We start from the raw sequence: 20,670 nt of genomic DNA, 5'->3' as shown, positions 1-20,670 counted from the left end.
TGCAGGGTGTGTTTCCATAATTTCTTTTTAAAGAAGGATTTAAAGTACTTAGCACAGCTTTATATTAAAACTACCAACTCAACAAGTAGTATTGCATTTGTTTTGCAACATATTTTGTTTGTTTGGTTCATTAATCAAGCATGAATACTCTAGAAGATCTAAGCAACAGAATGTTAGACATTCCTTACCATTTAATAGGGTCACAGTTTTATTTTTAATATCATCAAAACATCTATACTAAGTACCTATAATTATATCAGCATAAGAATTTGTGATTGAGTCTCGCATGGTGACATATGCCTTTAATCCCAGCACTCAGGAGGAGGAGACAGAAAGTAAGCCAGTAAGCAGCATCTTCCATTGCTTCTGCTTCAGTTTCTGCCTTCAGGAACCTTGAGTTCCTGCCCAGACTTCCTTCAATGATGAACTGTGATATGATAGAGTAAGTGAAAAACAAAAACAAAAACAATTCTCCTTTCCTCCCCAAACTGCTTTTGGTCATGGTATTTCATCACAACTACAGAATTCCTATCTAAGACAGAGATTATTACCATGACCATGAGGTATTGCTGTGACAGACCTCACCATGTCATTTTGAGGAAGATTGTGGAAGGCATTTCAAACTTTGGGCTAGAAAAGCATGTAAGTACTCAGAGCCCAGCAAGCTGTTCTGTGAGAGCTTGAAAGATACGAATGATGGAGCAGTGTAGACAATGGAGGCCCAGCTTGTGAAGTTTTAGAGGAGTGGTTCTCAGCCTGTGGGTCCAAACCCTTTTGGGGGTCACATATCACATTACAATTCATTAACAGTAGCAAAATTATAAAGTAGCAACAAAATAATTTTATGGTGGTTGGGGGGGGGGTGTCACCACAACATGAGGAACTGTATTAACGGGTCACAGCATTAGGGAGGTTGAAAACCACTGCACTAGAGGAAAGTACAGACTAAAAACCCTTCCTCCCCAAATTGCTTTTGGTCATGGTGCTTCATCATAATTATATAAACTCTAGCAAAGACAGGAGTTGAACTCAGGTCTTCACAGTAAGATGCACTGAGCCATCAGGTTTTGTTGTGCATACCTATAATCCCAGCCATGGAGGATAAGGTAGGAGGACTGCTGCTGATTTAAGGCCACCCTGGTTTACAGGCGTTGAGTCCAGGCCAACCAGGACTATATAGTGAAACCTTGTTTCAAGAAAACTAACAGTGCATAAAAAATGTATGTATTTAGAAGCTAGTTCCCATAATAATCATCCTGGACAGTCAAAAAAGAAGTTAGTTTTACACTAATGTGTTAAATGCATGATTCAAACTCCTAGTCCTATTCCCCCAAATTGGACTTTGTAACTATTTTCCTTAAAGCATTTTAAATAGTAAGTCACAAAAATGTCATGCTGACTGGACTAATGGTATTTTTAAAATACTACAAATAATACTTATACAAAAGTAACATTTTTGCTGACACCATTCTTACCAAACTATAATAAGAACACCATTCCAAGGAAACATCATTACTTGTCATTAAAGAAATGCCAGCTCTTCCTGTAAGTGGCCAGAGGTGACCTGTAAAGATGGTTAGCTATTCTCTTGATCCAGAAAACCCCACAAAATCATGCAAATCGAGGTTCAAACCTTCGTGTTCACTTTAAGAACACCTGGGAAACTGCCCAGGCCATCAAGGGTATGCAAATCGGCAAAGCTACCAAGTATCTGAAGGATGTCACTTTAAAGAAGCAATGTGTGCCATTCCATTGGTATAATGGTGGAGTTGGTAGGTGAGCCCAGGCCAAACAGTAGGGCTGGACACAGGGACCGTGGCCAGAAATAGAGTGCTGAATTTTTGCTGCACATGCTAAAAAATGCAGAGAGTAATGCTGAACTTAAGGGTTCAATGACGTCAATTCTCTAGTCATTGAACACATCCAGGTGAACAAGGCACCTAAGATGCGCCGACGAACCTACAGAGCTCATGGCCGGATTAACCCACACATGAGCTCCCCCTGCCACATTGAGATGATCCTCACTGAGAAGGAATAGATTGTTCCAAAGCCTGAAGAGGAGGTTGCAGAGAAGAAAAAGATATCCCAAAAACTCATGGCACTGGAATAAATTCAGTATAAAATAAATGCAGATAAAGTGTAAAAAAAAAAAAAGAAAAAAGAAAAAAAAAAAGAAAAGAAAAAAAGAAATGCCAGAAATACAAATGGAACCACAAAACGGGCTGACTTAAAGCTGCTAGCTCAAAATGTACATATTCCCAAGGGTAATGTGACACTTGACAGTTGTATGGATTTATAACATAACATCACTATGTCCTCCACCCCTAATTTTTCAAAAACTATTTTTATAAGGATAAAAAATGTGATAAGCTCTTATTAAAAACATTGAAATAGCAATGAAAGGACACAAAGCACTTAACCATATAACAAGTTGTGGTGGTTTGAGTATGCTTGGCCCACAGAGTGGCACTATTAGGAGGTGTGGCCTTGTTGGAAGAAGTGTGTCACTTTGGCTTGGGCTTTGAGAAGCCAGTCTTCTTCTGACTGCCTTTGGATCAAGATATAGAATACTTGTCTTTTTCTCTGTGTCTGCCCAGATGCTGTCATGCTTCTTGCCATGATGATAATGGACTGAACCTCTGAACCCGTAAGCCAGCCCCAGTTAAATGTTTTCCTTATAAGAGTTGCCTTGACCATGTTGTCTTTTCTCAGCAATGAAAACCTTAACTAAGACACAAGTGATAGTCACAATTTTCAAAAATTAAAAAATATTTTCTGATCAATTGTCAGACTCAAATACTACCTGTAACTGGCGAGGAAAGCACTGGTTTGTATGAATTATTTCTTTTAAAACTATCCATGCCTATATCTTAGTGCTAAGGAAGGAGGATTACCTCAAATTAAGTCAGATATCAATGAAATTCATTGAGAGCAACATTACACCTTCCCCTAGAGAGAAAATCTCATGTAGTTTATTAATTAAACCAGCTATGTGTCTACTCAGACATTTATTTAATAATCATCTATTATGCATGCTCAAGAGCTATAGTAAAAGCTTTGAAAACAAGAAAGTTATAGAAAGCTTTGAAAAAAAAATATGTATATTTGTCTCCCCAATAGAAGGGACAATATAATATAGTCCATAATAATGGGTGCTCAGAGATACAGTATTTAATTCAGCATGCAAATATGCAATTGGAATATCTTAAAAACTGGATGCTATTGTATCAAAACAGAATATATGCAATGAAAGTCTGATCCTGAAAAAAACAGAAAATCAAGTAATTAACGCGTTTAACATCATTTTATATAACTAAAGTTAATAACTAAAAAAGTAAAAAGCACTAAAGCACAAGTCTTAATTCCCTCATCTAACCAAAGTAGAGACTACAAATTCCAAAAAACTTCTAAAATTGAGTTTGTATGCTCTATTTATTGGTGGGTGCTGTTCTAATAAGTTATAAGAAAAATATATCCCATGTATTCCTAACTCATTACTACATCTTCCAATACATAGATTAACAATTCTGAAACAATCTTCTTTCCGGCATGCACTGCATACTTGGCACTCCTGTCTTCAACATCTTCCTTTAGAGATTTGCAATCATGTGATCTTTTCTTTTTAAAGAATTATTTATTTTATGTATATGAGTACACTGTAGCTGTCTTCAAAAACACCAGAAGAGGGCATCAGATCCCATTACAGATGGTTGGGAGTGACCATGTGGTTGTTGGGAATTGAACTCAGGACCTCTGGAAGAGCTGTCAGTGCTCTTAACCACTAAGCCATCTCTCCAGCCCCTCATGTTATCTTTTGATAATAAACATTCAAATACTTACTTCAACTTCATATTTCTAGTTGCTGTCTTTTTAATTTTTTTTAAACCAAGCATGTAAAATTATTTTTTTTTTACTGGGGTTGGATAAATGACTCAGTAGTTAAGAGCACTTGCTGCTTCTCAGAGGACCTGAATTTGTTTCCCTGCACCCATGTCATATGGCTCACCAATTACCTATAACTCTGGCTTTTTCTTCTGGCCTCCTCAGGCACCTGCACACATGTGTTATGCGCCCTTCGCCCCTCATGCGTACCCACATGCAATTATTTTTAATCAAAAACAATAAAATTAAAATAAAAACATTTTTACTGATCCACATTCTTTTTTTTTTTGTTTTGTTTTTGTTTTTTGTTTTTTTTTGTTTTTTTTTTTTTCGAGATAGGGTTTCTCTGTGTAGCCCTGGCTGTCCTGGAACTCACTCTGTAGACCAGGCTGGCCTCAAACTCAGAAATCCGCCTGCCTCTGCCTCCCAAGTGCTGGGATTAAAGGCGTGTGCCACCACCTCCCGGCCTGATCCACATTCTTATTTCCAATCTATTAGAACTGTTCCAGCCAAACTTGTCAATACTTTCCAAATGCCGAATCTAACAAAATTTTTCTGTTCTCTTTTTGTTTTTTGTTTTTCAAGACAAACTTCTTCTTTAAAAATTTGCTGGTCTGTTTGATTTTTGAGATGAAATCTTGCTATGTAGCCCCACTGGCCTGGTATTTGCCATGAAGCTCAGGATGGCCTTTACTTATGACAATCCTGTTTCAGCCTCCCTACCAATAAGATCCTAGGCATGCACCTGTGCTCTCAGGTCTAACAGACACTTTAAAAAGCTCATCAATCAGATCTACATAGTATATACCAACATAACTGACCACTCCTTTCTAAAATTCTCCTTTGTTTCTACAAAACTTGATTACTTATCTGTCTCCCTCCCTCCCCACCTCTCAGCTGAGGACTGAATCTAGAACAAGGGCTCCATCACTGCACTACAATCCCAGCCTCCTTTTTCACTCTTGAGGAATGGTTTAACCAAGTTGCCCAGGCAGATCTTGAACTTACGATCTGGTGATCTAAGTAAAAATGCTCCCCATAGGCTCATATATTTGTAGGCACTATTTGAGAAGGACTAGGAGGTATGGCCTTGTTGGAATAGGTGTGGCCTTGTTTGAGGAAGTGTGTTACTGGGGATGGGGGTTCAGGTTTCAAAAACCCATGCCAGGCCCAGTTACACTCACTTCAGCCTGTGGATAAGGATGTAGCTCTCAGCTACTGCTTCAGTGTGCCATGAGTATCTGTCATGCTCCCTGCCATGATGATAACGGACTAAACCTCTGCAACTGTTAAGCAAGCATCCAATTAAATGCTTTCTCTTATAAGAACTGCTTTGGCTATGTTGGCTCTTCACAGCAATGAAACTGATACACAAGTCTTCTGCCTCAACCTCATGTAGCTGACAGGTCTGCGCCACTCTTTATACAGTCTCATGTTCTCTCATAGACTTTCTGCACTCTTCATCTTCTCATTAGATGGCCTCATCTGCTATAGCTTTAATTATTCCCCCTAAACCTAGTTTATCCCCCAAAACCTCACAGTATCTCATACATCCTTTTTCCAAATTAAACATTTCACTTTATCCTCAAATCATCTAGGCCTAGACATAAATACACACACACACACACACACACACACTCGTACACACACACATGTACACACACCACAGGTAGCAGCTGAAACTGTCTTCTGGCTTTCACACACATGTGCATACATACCTGCACACATGAAAAGGTACACATACAGATACCCATCATTAATTCTTGTCTGTTTCTATATATATTATCAATTTTTTTGTAGGGCTGAGGATATAGCTCAGAGGTAGACTACATGCCCTGGGATGGATTATCAGCAGTGAAAGAAAAAGCAAGATTCTTCTACCATTAACAACAATAAAAAATGGGCTTTTTCTGGTTGGCAAACCCATTAAAAAATAGTATAAGGGTTTCTCAGGGTGCCAGGGCACATATACTTTAGAATAACAAGCTTTTAGTTGACTCTCATAAAATAATTATGGTAAAACCCTCTACATAATGTAATTTATATACCTATCCATGAACCCAATGCTTGGGTATTTATGCATTATAAGCATAAATCTAAGTACTGGAAATAAAATGTCAAGTAAATAGGCAAAACAATTACCCTTGTGAGGGTAATTTAATGGAAGAAAATGGAAAATAAACAGATGAGTATGAACCCCAGATAGAGTTATTAATTTAACAGGCTGGCAAGCCAAGGACAGGTAAGATTCTGCACAGAGCCTTACCAACCTAAGACATAAGTGCATTGCTTTTTGATAATGCATATTCCATGACAGATAAGGAAGGCATTCTTGTCAGAATGACCTAAGACAGGCTCAGTCTTGTATATAAAATAAAAAAGAGGGAAATGTAGAAAGCTTTTGGGGTTGCTTGGCAGGAATCTGACACTGGCCAAGGACAAGAAAATGGGTTTTAGGCAGGAATCTGACATTAGGCTAGAGCAAAGTAATTTCAGGCAGGAATCTAAATTTTAAGTTAAAACAAAGAAATAATTTCAGGCAGAAATCTAAATCTTAGGCTAGAACAAAAAAGTAGGCTTTAGGCATGAAATGACTTTGGGCTAGGACAGGGAAGTAGGCTCAGATATTTTGGTCATCCTGATAAATCCTTAGAAACAGTGATCATGGGAGTGATCGTGGGCCTTTGTTTATTGCCTTGCTTGTTCTTTGACTATCTGTATTTATTGTCTTGCTTGTTCCTTGACTATCTGCATCTATTGTATTGCTAGTTCTTTAACCTAGAACTAACCTTAATACTTGCATGTAATTAAAATGGTATAAAAGCAAAAAGGAGGAGGGGGGATGGGATAGGGGGTTTCTAAGGGGAGGGAAATGAGTAAAGGGGATGATATCTGAAATGTAAATACATAAAATATCCAGTTTTTAAAAAAGAAAAAAGAAAAAAACAACAAAAACAGATGAGTATATAAAATATTTCCCATGCTGTTCTACAGAGAAAAAGAAAGGAGGTTGGGAGTTAAAATTTTAGATGGGTAGCCAGGTGACATTTAGCAATCAGGTAAGAATAATGTTTGTCTCAAGATATGAATGTCAGGAAACCCTGTGAATATCTGGGAAAGAGAACTCCAACAGAAGAAACTGCAAGGACAAGAAACAGTAGGGAAGAGAGTAGCAGATGAGAGGGAGGACTTTATTGAGGGGTCAAATTAGGCAAACTACGCACTATTTTCTACAATACTTAATACAACAAAATGTCAACATAAAAGAATGTTGACATTTGGTCTAGAATTTGCTACTGAAGACTCTAATCTGCAATACAAACTTACTTTGTCATTATTTTTCACACTGGATTTATGACAGATTTTAAATTTTCCTTAAATAAGGACTATATTAAATGTAAATGACCCATCCTCATTCTCACTGCTGAACTAGTCCCAGATTTCACACAGAAAACACTCTATGCTAATAAGAGATGACAAAATGCACTGGGACAATACAAAAAATAATTTCGAACTTCTTCCAAGAACCTGAGAAAAATATTCCCAATCCTAAATTCATTTGCTATTTTCTAAAATGAGCCATAGACACATTTTTGTAAGTTGGGTATTGTGGCACATGTATATAATCCTAGCACTTGAGATATGGAGGTAGATGGATCCAGGGTTCAAGGACAATCTCAGATACATAGCAAGTTCAAGATCAGCCAAAGCTACATAAAAGCCTGTTTCAAAAATAATTATTAAAAACAAAACAAAAAAGCTTGGTAGTGGTGGTACAGGCTTTTTAATCCAGCACGAGGCAGAGGAGGCAGAGGCAGATGGATCTCTAAGTTCAAGGCCAGCCTGGTCTACAGAGTGAGTTCCAAGACAGCTATGGCTACACAGAGAAACTCTACCTCAAAAAAAACCAAAACCAAAAACAAAAAATGAAACAAAATAAACAACAAACAAACAACCCAGTATTTGTGTTTCAAGAAAGTCAAAAGTGCCAGGTGAAGGCGGCACACATCCAGCACTTCAGAGGCAGAAGCAGTCGAATCTCTGTTAATTTCAAGGCCAGCTTGGTCTACAAAGCTAGTTCAGGGACAGCCAAGGCTACACAAATAAACTCTATTTCAACAAATAAACAAAAGTCTTAGGATTTAATATCAAAAAATAACTGATATATATTTCTTAAAGATTTGTCCTGAGTAAAATGTATTGAATGTAAGCCTTAAAACTACATTTGAGGGACAAGGGCCACAGCTCAGTGGCATAGCACATACTAGACATGGGTTCAGTCCTTATCTGCCGTCTCAAAAACTGTAATTTTAAAGTTTATTAACATAGAGTTAATATATATGAGCAAGCAGTAAGCTATACAGACTAAAAACAATAAAGGTATAGGATTAAGAATTCTATTACCATATTAAAATTAAATTATTTTGTTCACTGGGTAAAGTACCTACTGTGTAAGCATGAATTTGAATCCCCAACATAAAAAGCTGCACAACTTCTATAATTGCAGCACCAAGAAGCAGAGGATAGGATCCTTGGTACTCACTGGCCAGCCAGCCTAACCAATCAGTGAGCTCTAAATTCAACCAACTGTCTTCTACATGCAAGAACATCCACACACATTTGTGGATTCACCCCCAAAAGAAATGGTATTATTAAAACATTTTCAAACTTGTCTGGAGAGATGGCTCAGTCAGCAGTTACAAGCACTTGCTGCTTTTCCAGAAGAGCTGAGTTCAATTCTCAGCATCCATAAGACAATTCACAACAATTTGTGACTCTAGTTTCAAGGACTCTGATGCCTTCTTCTGACCTCTGAGGACACCATGTGATGTACATACATGCATGTGGGCAAAATACCCATATGTATGAAGCAAAATTAATTTTTTTAAATGACCACTTTGATAAACTCAATTTATCAAATTAAATTTAAACAGAGTTTAAACAAATTCAACAGAGTTTAACCTAAGTTGTTGACTTACAAAAATTTTCAAATAGGTTGGTAATCTCATAAAACAATCTTTGGTGAACTAAAAAGCATCATACAGTGTGGTGAGTTTAGATTACAGCTTAAAGCACAGCCTACAGGCCACTAGGAAAACTGCTTTTGCTAACAGGTCTAATAAGAACACTCTAAAAAAATGCCTTGATATTTCCATCTTAGGGTATACAAAAGTGCAAAACCAAGAGTGGGTACAACTCCTTGTACGTAAGTACAAATCAAGCAGGTGACACCAGAGCATTCTAGTAGTTACAGCTTTCATTGTCTCTTCACTAAGCTCAACTGAGGAAGAGTGGAGGGAGTCCATTTTCCTTGACTGATGGAGCAATATAATTATTAACTTTAATAAATTTTAACTCTTGGATACATGCTTTTATATTCTTTGTAGAACAGTGGAGCCTACTAGCAGCAATCCCAGCTATTCAGTGGGCCAAAGTAAAATGATCATAAAAGTCCTGCCTATCCAGAATGAGTTCAAAGTCAGTCCAAGCAACTTAGTGAACTATGATCTCAGAGTAAAACACTTAAAAAGAGAGGTGTAATAAAGCTCACTGGTAAAGTGCTTGCCTTGGCATATGAAAGGTCCTAGGTTCAACCGTAAGCACTAGAAGGAAAAAAAGGTGTAAGAGAGAGAGTGTGTGTGTGTGTGTGTGCGCGCGTGCGCTGCTGATCAATGGAATACTTCATTTCAACCAACATTCACTAAGCACTTACTATGTGCCAGGCCACATCTGAAATACCTGCTTTCAGTTCCAAGTAGAAAACTCATGTCAGATATTGATAAGCATATTCACAAAAAAAAAAAAATGTCAAAATGAGAGTATCTAGAAAAAGTTTTAGTTATTAAATACAAAAGCAACTTAGGAAAACATAGCCAGGCAATCATTCTAACATTAGTACCTAACAGCTGCTTAATACTTATATATGGAGGTATGTCACTTATATTAATCTTCATGGAAGAACTTGCCAATAACTATTAGATACACAGTCACATACCTCCAGCTGCATTCCCTTCAGGATCCCCTGCTTTCAAGATGAGGTCATGCTTTTTCAGGGCGGCCCCAGCCAATGACTGATTGACAGTATGGGCACCAAAAACTGGCCATTTCTTATAATACACCCCCCCCCAAGGCAGTTTTTTATCCCATCATAGCTTCACTTGGTTAATGGAAAACAGATCTACATGACACTTTGAAGCTCTCCATGACAATTCTACCACCTCTGGAATCCTTTTCTCTGGAGGCTTCCCCTCCTGCACAAACTTGTCATATTCCTAATTCTGTCTCAGTAACTACTTCCTAAAAGACTGGAAACAGACACAGTTGATAGCACACAAGGACTGAGAAAACAGGAGGTAAAATAAAATGGGGCTTGGGAACAGATCACTTACAATCCTACTGGCAATGAGAACCTCATGCCATGTGGGGTATGAGACATGCATGGACAATCTTTGGCACAAGCTAGTGGTCCAAGTAATAACACTTTCAGAGATATGACTTCAGAGAATGTTCCCAGAAAGGAATTCTCTGACTAGTGTAAAGAATGAAAAGTCTGAAAAGTGTGAGTTACAAAAACAATGGAAAGAGCTTAGCTATTCTGTTGCAGTGACTCCCCAGAGAGAGCCACTAACAAATGACTTAAAACTAAGGACTGTTTGGTAGCACACAGAGATCCCTATCACTACAGTGGGAAAACAGTGAAACAGAGTGAACTCTTGGCAGTTAAGACCATTGTTTGAAAAATAACTAAATGTGAACCATGGACAAATATGAGAAGGTCAAAACCTTAGCTTAGAAAACCAGAAGCCGCCGGGCTGTGGTGGTGCACGGCTTTAATCCCAGCACTTGGGAGGCAGAGGCAGGCGGATTTCTGACTTCGAGGCCAGCCTGGTCTACAGAGTGAGTTCCAGGACAGCCTGGGCTACACAGAGAAACCCTGTCTCAAAAAAACCAAAAAAACCAAAAAAAAAAAAAAAAAAAAAAAAACCCAAAAAACAAAAAAACAAAAAAAAACCAAAACAAAACAAAAAAAAAGAAAACCAGAAGCCTGAAAGATGGAATAGATATACCTAAGACGGTGACCCTTGAGGACAGTCATTCTTTGAACCCTCCAAACCTACAGGAATGAGTTAGCATTTCCCAAGGCATATGATTACATTTCGTATAGGAGAGGGTAGGGGTCACTGAACCCTCACCTGAGAGTTCATTCACTCCCTCCTATTCCTCCAAGCAACATGCATATGATTCTAAAGTCAGGTGTATGTTGCCCCATGGTCTCAAGAGGTACTAGAGTACACAGTATAAAAGCGGCTACGCAGCTTTATGCAGCTATCAAACAGTCATCATCCATGCTGGGGTGAGACCATCAGGTGGACTAGGGGTCACTCATGTACTGTAAGTAAGTCAAATAAACTCACTGGTTTAGCAAATAAAACTGGTTTGTCACTGGGACTGTATACGGAAGTAGACATTTGTTGACATCACTTGTTTACATATTTCCCCAGACAAGGCATTCTCACAACAGTCATCCTCCTCCAAGGTAATTAAGTTTTCCCCTTGAGATCTGCTCTCATTTCCACCTCTGGGTGCCATGATAGTAGTTAATGCTACCTCTAAGAAGCATATGTTGAGCCTGAAAAAAAAAGAAAAGAGAATATATATTCCAAAGACACAACAAAGACTAGCCAGTATAAACCAGCAGGATGCAGGATATTTGTGGGGCTATTTTTTTAATATTACTAATCAAAGAAGCAGTAAAGTTTAAGAAGGAAAAGGGTGGTGTGCAGGAGAGACACTCTCAAGATTTGGGAATTAACTGTGACACAGACCTAAATGATGGTATAACCTTGTGGCTAGGATGGCTCTTAGAAGCCTGGAGAAAAGAGAAATGCCTAAATTGACATGTCAGGGTGGAGGACAGGATGAGAAAAAAAGGTTAATAGAGTGGATATATTATGGAAAGTCATACCCATTCACCAAGGCCATCAAGAACACAGTTAAAGAAGCAATAATATCACTAACAAGTTAGATGATAGGTTTCTTCCAATACTTGATGCCAGGGTCTGGCTCATTGATAAGAATAGGAATGAGGGCACTGAAGCAATAGCAACCAGGTGGCAACAGTAGAAGTGAATTTATCATAATGACTGACAGGTGGGTAACACTGATAAGCCAAATCCTCAGGGACCTGTGCAGATAATTAATGGGACAGTGTCATTAGGAGAAGGGTAGACAGTCAATTACAGTGCTGCTAAATATATACGCTCAAAACAAGTTAGAGGCTGATGGTGACTGCCCCAGTAAAGATCCAGTAGCCCCTAGCCAATTCCTGAACCTGAGCCAGTTGTCAGATCAGATCCACTAATTCATATATATCCTTATTGAAGAAATATTCTTAGAACACATTTGTCCATGACCTCAGTGATATGTCAATGGCACGGCCATGGCCAACATGCTAAAAGATAAATATATTCAAAATAATGAGAAAACTTTTCACATAATGAGGTATTCAAGTCTTTCAACTCTTTTGGGACAACAAAATCCATGGATGCCCAATTCTTAATACTCAAATTTCTTCTATAAAATGGTATAGTATTTGTACATAATTTACATATATCTTGTTGAGTATTCTGCTAGCAGCCTTAGATGAAGATGTAGAACTCTCAGCTCCTCCTGCACCATGCCTGCCTGGATGCTGCCATGTTCCCATCTTGATGATTATGGACTGAACCTCTGAACCTGTAAGCCAGCCCCAATTAACTATAAGAGTTGCCTAGGTCATGGTGTCTGTTCCCAGCAGTAAAACCCTAACTAAGACAGAAATTGGTACCAGGGACTGGGGTATTGCTATGATAGGCCTGACCATGCTTTTGTTTGGAAGAATATGGATTTGGGAACTTTGGATTTGAAAATCAGTGGAATGCTTTAAATGGGGCTTAATGGGCCATCCTAGTAGGAAGATGGAAGACTTTGTTGCTGAGAGTAATTTGAACTGTGCTGATCTGGCCCAAAAGATTTCAGAAGAGAAGAATTTCAGTAAGTGCAGTAAAGACTGTTTTTGTGGTATTCTGGTAAAGAATGTGGCTACTTTTTGCCTTTGTCTGAAGAGTCTGCCTGAGGCCAAGGTAAAGAGATTAATTGCACTGACAAAGGAAGTCTCAGAAACACCCATCCTAGACTTTGTTTTCTTGTTAAGTCTCAGGAAGAGCATTTTTAACAAGTGTAGCAAGCTGAGAAAGGAAAAATATGAAATATAAGGTTTGAGTATTAAGGGGACACCAGGAAGTAAAATGGAGCTGAATCCCGTGATCAAGGAAATAACAAAGTAGGGAGTGGGACTTTGGGGCAAGATCCTAACCAGCTAAATTTAGATCCAGACATGGTGGTGCACACCTTTAATCCCAGGAGATAAAGCCATGCAGATCTCTGAGTTCAAGGCTAGCCTGAGACAGAGCAAGTTCTAAATGAAAAAATGCTTAAACCCAGGCATGATGGTACACACTTTTAATTATCAAATCATAATTTTTACTTTTTAACACAGGGGTTATAAAGACAAAAATGCAAGATGTGGGAAAGGGGATGACACAGGAGCATAGGTGTTCAGAGGGAGTACAGATATCTTTCAGAACAGGGTATCAGCTGGGTAAAGGTTCAGGGGACAGGTCACACTTTTAATAACAGGAGACAGGCATGCAGATCTCTGAGTTCAAGGTCAATCTACAGAGCAAGATCCAGGACAGCCAAGTTTCAGCTGTGAAAGAGTTGGAAAAGATGCAGAGTTTGAAGTTTGCCCAGCTGGGTTCCTGTCTTGCTTTGGGGAATACAGTTAAGCGACTGGATGAATTTCAGAAGAGACCTTGAACTTTGGACTTTTAACACTGTTGAGACTGCTATAGACTATGGGGCTTTGGAAGTTGAACTAAACATATTTTTTATTATGCTATGTTTAGGTATGATCCCCATAGACTCATATGCTTGGACAAGCCTATGGGGCCAGGGAATGAAATGTGATGGTTTGTATATGCTCAACCCAGGGAGTGGCACTATTAGAAGGTGTGGCCCTGTTGGAGTATGTGTGTCCCTGTGGGTATGGGCTTTAAAACAATCATCCTAGCTGCCTGGAAGTCAGTATTCTGCTAGCAGCCTTCAGATGAAGATGTAGAACTCTCAGTTCCTCCTGTACCATGTCTATCTGGATACTGCCATGTTCCTGCCTTGATGATTAAGGACTGAACCTCTGAACCTGTAAGCCAGCCCCAATTAAATGTTGTCCTTATAAGAAAAACAGAAACAAACAAACAAAAAAAAAAAAACCACCCATATATCTTAAGTTGTCTTTAGATCATTTCTAATACCTAGTACAATATAAATGATATGAAAAGAGCTGTGATACTGTCTGTGTCTTAGGAATAATGGCAAGAAAATAAGTCTATACATGCTCAATGCAGACACATTTTTTTCTGAATATTTTCGATGGATAGTCGGTTTAATCTATGCATATAGAGTTCACAGATACATGGGGTGACACTATTCAGGGCTCTATCATTTCAGTGAAATTGTAGAAGTCCAGTGTCAGAATCACACCAGTGCTCCCCCTCCAAATCCAACTGCTACCGCTTGCATTCCCGTACAAAGATCAGTGGACTTCTTCAGATTCTAAAGGCAACTAAAGGATAGTGCTGTGGCCTATACAGTGACATGACAGGTTACCAGCTTTGGTTGGAAAACAGCTCTGGTTGGAATTCTGCAGAATTCCAGGCTTTCCTATAAACAGTCCCTAAGCCACTGGATCTCAACCTTCCTACTGCTGAGACTTCTTAATACAGTTCCTCATGTTTTCCCTATGTATGTCCCCAACCATAAAACTTTTTTTTTTTTTTTTTTTTTGGTTTTTCGAGACAGGGTTTCTCTGTGTAGCCCTGGTTGTCCTGGAAGTCACTCTGTAGACCAGGCTGGTCTCAAACTCAGAAATCCACCTCCCAAGTGCTGGGACTAAAGGCATGCGCCACCACTGCCTGGCCATAAAACTATTTTTGATGCTACTTCATAACTGTAATTTTGCTACTGTTATGAGTTGTAAATATCTGTGTTTTCCAATGGTCTTAGGCAATTCCAGTGAAAGGTTGTCTGACTCCCCTTACCAAGGGTCAAGAACCACAGGTTGAGAACCACAGCTAAGTTGTCAAATACACATGGGAAATAATAGTAATGACTTGGTAGACTCTAATACAAGTGATCGAGTTCTACAGGAAAGCCATGCCACTAGTACAACAGCTCCTGGGATCCTAGTAAGAAAGAATGCTTGATCACTGGGCACCATGTGTTCAGAACTTCTCATAATGAGCTAAGTTTACATTTGAGTAGCAACCCACTCTAAGATAGAAACAGTAATACTAAAGACTGAAATAAAACAACCAAAAGACACAAGCTACATAAGCAGGCAGCCAAGACTTCCCTGACAGACACCATTATTGGAGCACTTCCTCAGCTCACATCTACAGTTGTTTAGAGACACTACAGAATCAACACAAGGAAAAGAAAAACAAAACAAAAACTAAAGATTAGTATATGAATACAAACTGAGGACAAAAGTAGATTCAGTATAGCCAAACTTAAGGAAGACCTTGACACTGGAAAAGAAAACTTCTCTAAAAGAGCTTTAAATGATGTGTGTGCTTATGAAATTTTGTAGAAAGAAAAGTGAGATAAGAACACACATATTCATAGACAATAGCAAGTAGACTAGCCAACTGGGCAGAGGGGTTTAAAGAGAAACACTTTAAGAAAAAGAAACAGTTGAATGACCTTAAAGAACTGAGCACAAAGCATGAAAATCTGTTTCCTGTGTTATGCTCAGCAGAAAGCATCTAGTTTCTGCAGAAGAGTCACTGAACCAACAAATGTATAGAATTATTCAACTGGCATATGCCACCTCAGAAATAGCATAATGAAGACATGAATGAATAGGTCACTATGGCATAAATAGAGATGGAGAAAGAGAAAAAACTAAGGGTCATTTACCACACCCAATTCTAAATATTGCCAAGCTCCCAATATAGCACTAAACTTGAATCAACAAGCTATTAGGTGGCAGGCTGACTACCCTATCTCAGGACTAGTGTCTCAGTGTGGTTTCTATTGCTTGGAGAGGAGTTTGTTTTACCTTACAGCTTACAGTTCCACCATGAAAGGAAGTCAGGGCAGGAATCTGGAAGCAGAACCTAAAGCAGAGACCATGGAGAAAGACTTTCTGGCTTGCTCCTATAGCTTTATCAGCCTGCTTTCTTATATAACCCACAACCACCTGCCCAGGGACATACCACCTAAGGTGGGCTGGGCCCTTCCACATCAATCATTAATCAATAAAATGCCCTCAGACCTCTCAATCTGAGAGATGTACTTTCTTAATTAAGGATCTCTCTTCCTAGATGACTCTAGCTTGGGTCTAGATAATAACGATGATGACAACAACATAACAACAACAACTAACCATGACAACCAGTGATTGAATCTCACAGAAACACAATTATTACTGGTATGAGTTTGCCTTTCCCGACAGTAAGAGCCCAACCTAATACCGCTCCATAGGGCTTGCATAGTACTTACTCTGGTTTGGATACAGTCTAAGCATGCTCCCCAAAGTTCCACGTGGTAAAATTTAATCTCCATTATAAGTAATTGGGGAACAGAAACTTGTAAGCAAAGGCAGAAGCAGAGAAATACCTGTGAGTTCAAGGTCAGCTTGGTCTACATAGAAAGTTCTAGGATACCCAGAGCTGCACAGTAAGACCCTGTCTCAATACAAAACAAAATCGTAACCCAAGAGAGTCCCAAACTAGCAGAGTACTGGATGTCCTACTGAAAGCACAGCTAAAATACCAGCTCAGAGAAGTAAGAACATGTAAGATCCTCTAGTACATTGGTTCTCAACCTTCCTAATGCTGCAATCCTTTAATACAGTTCCTCATGCTGTGGTGATCTCCAAAATAACATTATTTTGTTGCTAACTGTAATTTTGTTACTGTTATGAATTGTAATGTAAATATTTGATATGCATCCCTGTGAAGGGGTCATTCATTCCTCCAAGGGAACGCAACCTACAGGTTAGGAACACTGCTCTAGTACATGGCAAGTAAACTAATTCAGAGCTGTATTCCCATTAGTAGAATCAAATGTTCTTAGAAACAGGTGGAAGAAGAAATACTCCCACCATCATAATTTCCAGTGATCCACTAGAAGACTTTGTGCTTTTCATTCATGCAATGCTGAGTTCCACAGAATTAGAGTCTCCTGCCAAAAGTGGCATTCTTTCCTTGCTAGGAGACCATGCTAGTTAGTTTTTAGTCAACTTGACACAACAAGAGTCATCTGAGAAGAAAAATAAAACTCAATTTAAAACATACCCCCATCAGACTGTAGGCAAGCCAGTGGAGCTTTTCTTGATTGATGATTAGTATAGAAGGGTCCATTCTACTGAGGGCAGCGTCATCTCTGGGCAGGTAGTCCTGGAGTGTGTAGGAAGGCAAACTGAGCAAGCCAAGAGGAGCAAGCCAGTAAATACTATTCCTTCATGGTCTCTATTTGATTCTATTTCCTACCTTAGCTTCCCTCAATGATAGATTATAAGCAGTAAGCAAAACACACTCTTTTCTCCCATTTAGGTTTGTTTTTTTTTTTTTTTTTTTAGTTTTTTTAATTGGATATTTTATTTATTTACATTTCAAATGTTATCCCCTTTCCCCATCCTCCCTCCAGACACCTCCATCCTATCTCCCCTCCTCCTGCTTCTATGAGGATGTGCCCCCACCCATCCACCCACTCCACTTCCCCGCCCTTGAATTCCCCCACACTGGGGCATTCAGCCTTCATGGGACCAATGACCTTCTCTCCCACCTATGCCTGACAAGGCCATCCTCCCTTACATATACAGCTGGAGCCATGGGTCCCTCCCTGTGTGCTCCCAGGCTGGTGATTTAGACCCTGAGCGCTCTGGTTGATTGGTATTATTTCTCTCCCTATGGAGCCCCAAACTCCTTCAGCTCCTTCAGTCTTCTAACTCCTCCACTGGGAACTCCTTGATCAGATCAATGGTTAGCTGTGAGCATCTGTCTCTGTATATGTCAGGCTCTGGCAGAGCCTCTACAGAGACAGCTATATCAGGCTCCTGTCACTATGCACTTCCTGGCATCCACAACAGCATCTGCCTTTGATGACTGCACATGGGATTTGTACCTAAGTGGGGCAGTCTCCGGACGGCCCCTCCTTCAGTTTCTGTTCCACACTTTGTCTCTATATTTGCTCCCATGAGTATTTTGTTACTCCTTCTAAGAAGGACCAAATCACACACACTTTGGTTTTCCTTTTTCATGAGCTTCATGTGGTCTGTGAGTCGAATCTTGGGTACTATGAGCTTTTGAGTCCCTTTTAGTTTTGATCAGTGTTTTATCACAACAACAGAAACTAAGGCAAACTAAGAGACACAGGGAAGATTGCAATTAACTACAACTTACAATTGGGACTCCCTGTATTCAGGAGGCAAAGGAAGAGTAACAATCTCTGCAGCCTTAGTTAATTCTCAATTCAGAAGGAAGTATAGCTACAGTTACATAATAGAAACAAGAAGTAATCACAGAACTTAGATACTCAGTAAAGTGACAACTGTATAATTTCCTGCCTAATTTTATTTATGAATTCACAAACGCAGCAACTCCTACCTGAGAAGGCATGGCTCTCCAACCCCTCAGAAATAAAAGTTTGGGTCGCACTACATATAAGCAGCCAAGACTAGGGAAAATGACAGCTGAGAGTAAAGACTATTTATTTAGACTGAATAGCAGAGAAGGCAGTGAAAATTATTGTAAACCAAGCAAGCTCAGTTATAGCAATGGGGGCTGAAACTGATCAACACCTTCCTTCTACCTTTCCCACTAGGAAGAATCCATGGATGCAAGAGTTGCTGTTCTCAGACAGTGTTTATATACATGAATCAGTTTAGCATTTACTTGGCTCTTCCTTCAAAAAGACAACTGCCATGCAGGGGCAAGGAGTATAGTTAGCTAACATCCTCCAACTGCAGCAGGTTTGAATCTCACCTTCCCAACCGAGGCTACACTTGTCAAGGGCAATTCCTAAACAGTGCCTAAACATGAGGAAGGTAGTAAAATCTGTCCACTACTTCCTAGTGTAACACTCTAGCTAGCAAAACACATGTCCTTCCCCTTTCCCTTCACAGTCCTCTCTACCCTCTTCCCCCTAATTTCTTTTTATACTACCAAATCCACTCCAGTGCCTGCTCTTTTAAGAAACCTATCAATTACGCATAGTGACAATTTAGAATTATGGTTTCTTTGAACACACAGAAATATTATAACTATAAGAATATGTTTTGTTTTAATCCCAGGTGTAGGGATATGGGGCTGTTCGGACTGCCTGCAGCATCTATGATTTGCCTTGTGCTCTAACAGAGGTGTGGTTTCTGCAGTGTTTGGAACTTTTCAGAGGCTATATAAATGCTAGGGTCCAGAGAGATCTAGTGGTTGTTTGTAGTTTGTTAGTAGTCATGTTCAAAGAAAAAACAAAGGGAAAGAAATTACATTCAAAGAGCGCTCACTCTTGCCCTCGATTGCTTGCTTGCTTGTTTCTCTCTCTCTCTCTCTCTCTCTCTCTCTCTCTCTCTCTCTCTCTCTCTCTCTCTCTCTCTCTCTCTGTCTCTCTCTCTGTCTCTCTCTCTCTCTCCCCTCTATCCTTCTTCCTATCTAGTGATAGTTGTGAAACCTGGGTGTGGGGTGGATAAAGGGTGGGGAAAAAAGATCCCACAAAGTACCAAAGACTGGCTACAATTACATAGGGTGGATCCTCTCATAACTCACTGAAGTACTACTGCTAGTCCTATTTTACAGGTGGGAAAGCTTTGGCACAGAAAACTGTTAACCTGCCCAACAACACACCATAGAACTAATATAACTGAATCCAATTTCTGAGCCTGTGTTTTGAATTACCATGCTAGGAGATGAGATATTATTTTGACATCTTTAGAGATTAACAGAGTAATGATTTATTCTGCATAGTTTCAGAAAGCAAAACAAAAGGATGTACACTAGAGAAAAGCAGACATTTTGCTAAATATAAAAGAAAATTTCCTAATAATGAGCAATAAACAACAAAATGAATTCCCTAAAAAAATAATGAGAGCTTATCAACTGGGAGTTCAAATATTCATGAATACTGTGACAATGAGGCTTTATTAAAACAGATAACAGTTGACTTGGGCCAGTGAAAGGTATATTAACACCTCTCATTTGGAGCTATTATGAATAATGTTAGGAATGTTTATGTACAAATTGTTATGTGCCCATATACTTCCATTTCCTTTGGGATATATATAGGAATAGAACTGCTGGTCCAAACTGTAACACTGTTTAACCCTCTGAGGAACAGCCTGGTTGTCCCAACAGCCAGACAAGTTTGATAACTCGTGGCTGAACAACTTCAGTTCATTGCCACTCCTCAGTCTCTGAAATACTAATGTTTTACAAATCTGTACCTCATCAATACAGAATGCTGTAAACCCAAACTTACATGATTAGAGAACATTTCCTTGTTCCCAGGGAATATACTTAGGCAGTCCTAGCCTGGGATAATTTCTTTCTGAAGTCAATAGTCAATTAACCAAGGCATCTAAAAAGCTAACAAGGAAAAAAAATTAACTTCCCAGTTTCCCAAACCATCACCTGTCTGTTTCTATCAATATTAGTCTCTCTAATACATTAAGAGTGGGAAGGCTATATAAAT

The 20,670-nt window shown here is 39.2% G+C and overlaps 1 protein-coding gene across 6 annotated transcripts in view; it reads right to left on the bottom strand.

Annotated features, from left to right (window-relative positions):
* Window positions 1-20,670, bottom strand: part of Zfyve9 (zinc finger FYVE-type containing 9) — a 144,068-nt gene that overhangs the window by 109,736 nt on the left and 13,662 nt on the right. The window contains exon 2 of one of the 6 annotated variants that reach the window (XM_076934481.1): window positions 17,283-17,384. The exons of the other annotated variants lie outside the window; for them this stretch is intronic. The gene's annotated coding sequence lies outside the window, so the exon portion shown is untranslated. The remainder of the gene's footprint in view (window positions 1-17,282; window positions 17,385-20,670) is intronic. 6 annotated transcript variants of the gene reach the window in all.

Source organism: Arvicanthis niloticus, chromosome 5, assembly GCF_011762505.2.
Source record: "Arvicanthis niloticus isolate mArvNil1 chromosome 5, mArvNil1.pat.X, whole genome shotgun sequence".
Classification (NCBI taxonomy): domain Eukaryota; kingdom Metazoa; phylum Chordata; class Mammalia; order Rodentia; family Muridae; genus Arvicanthis; species Arvicanthis niloticus.
This window is presented reverse-complemented; position numbering and strand designations above follow the sequence as displayed.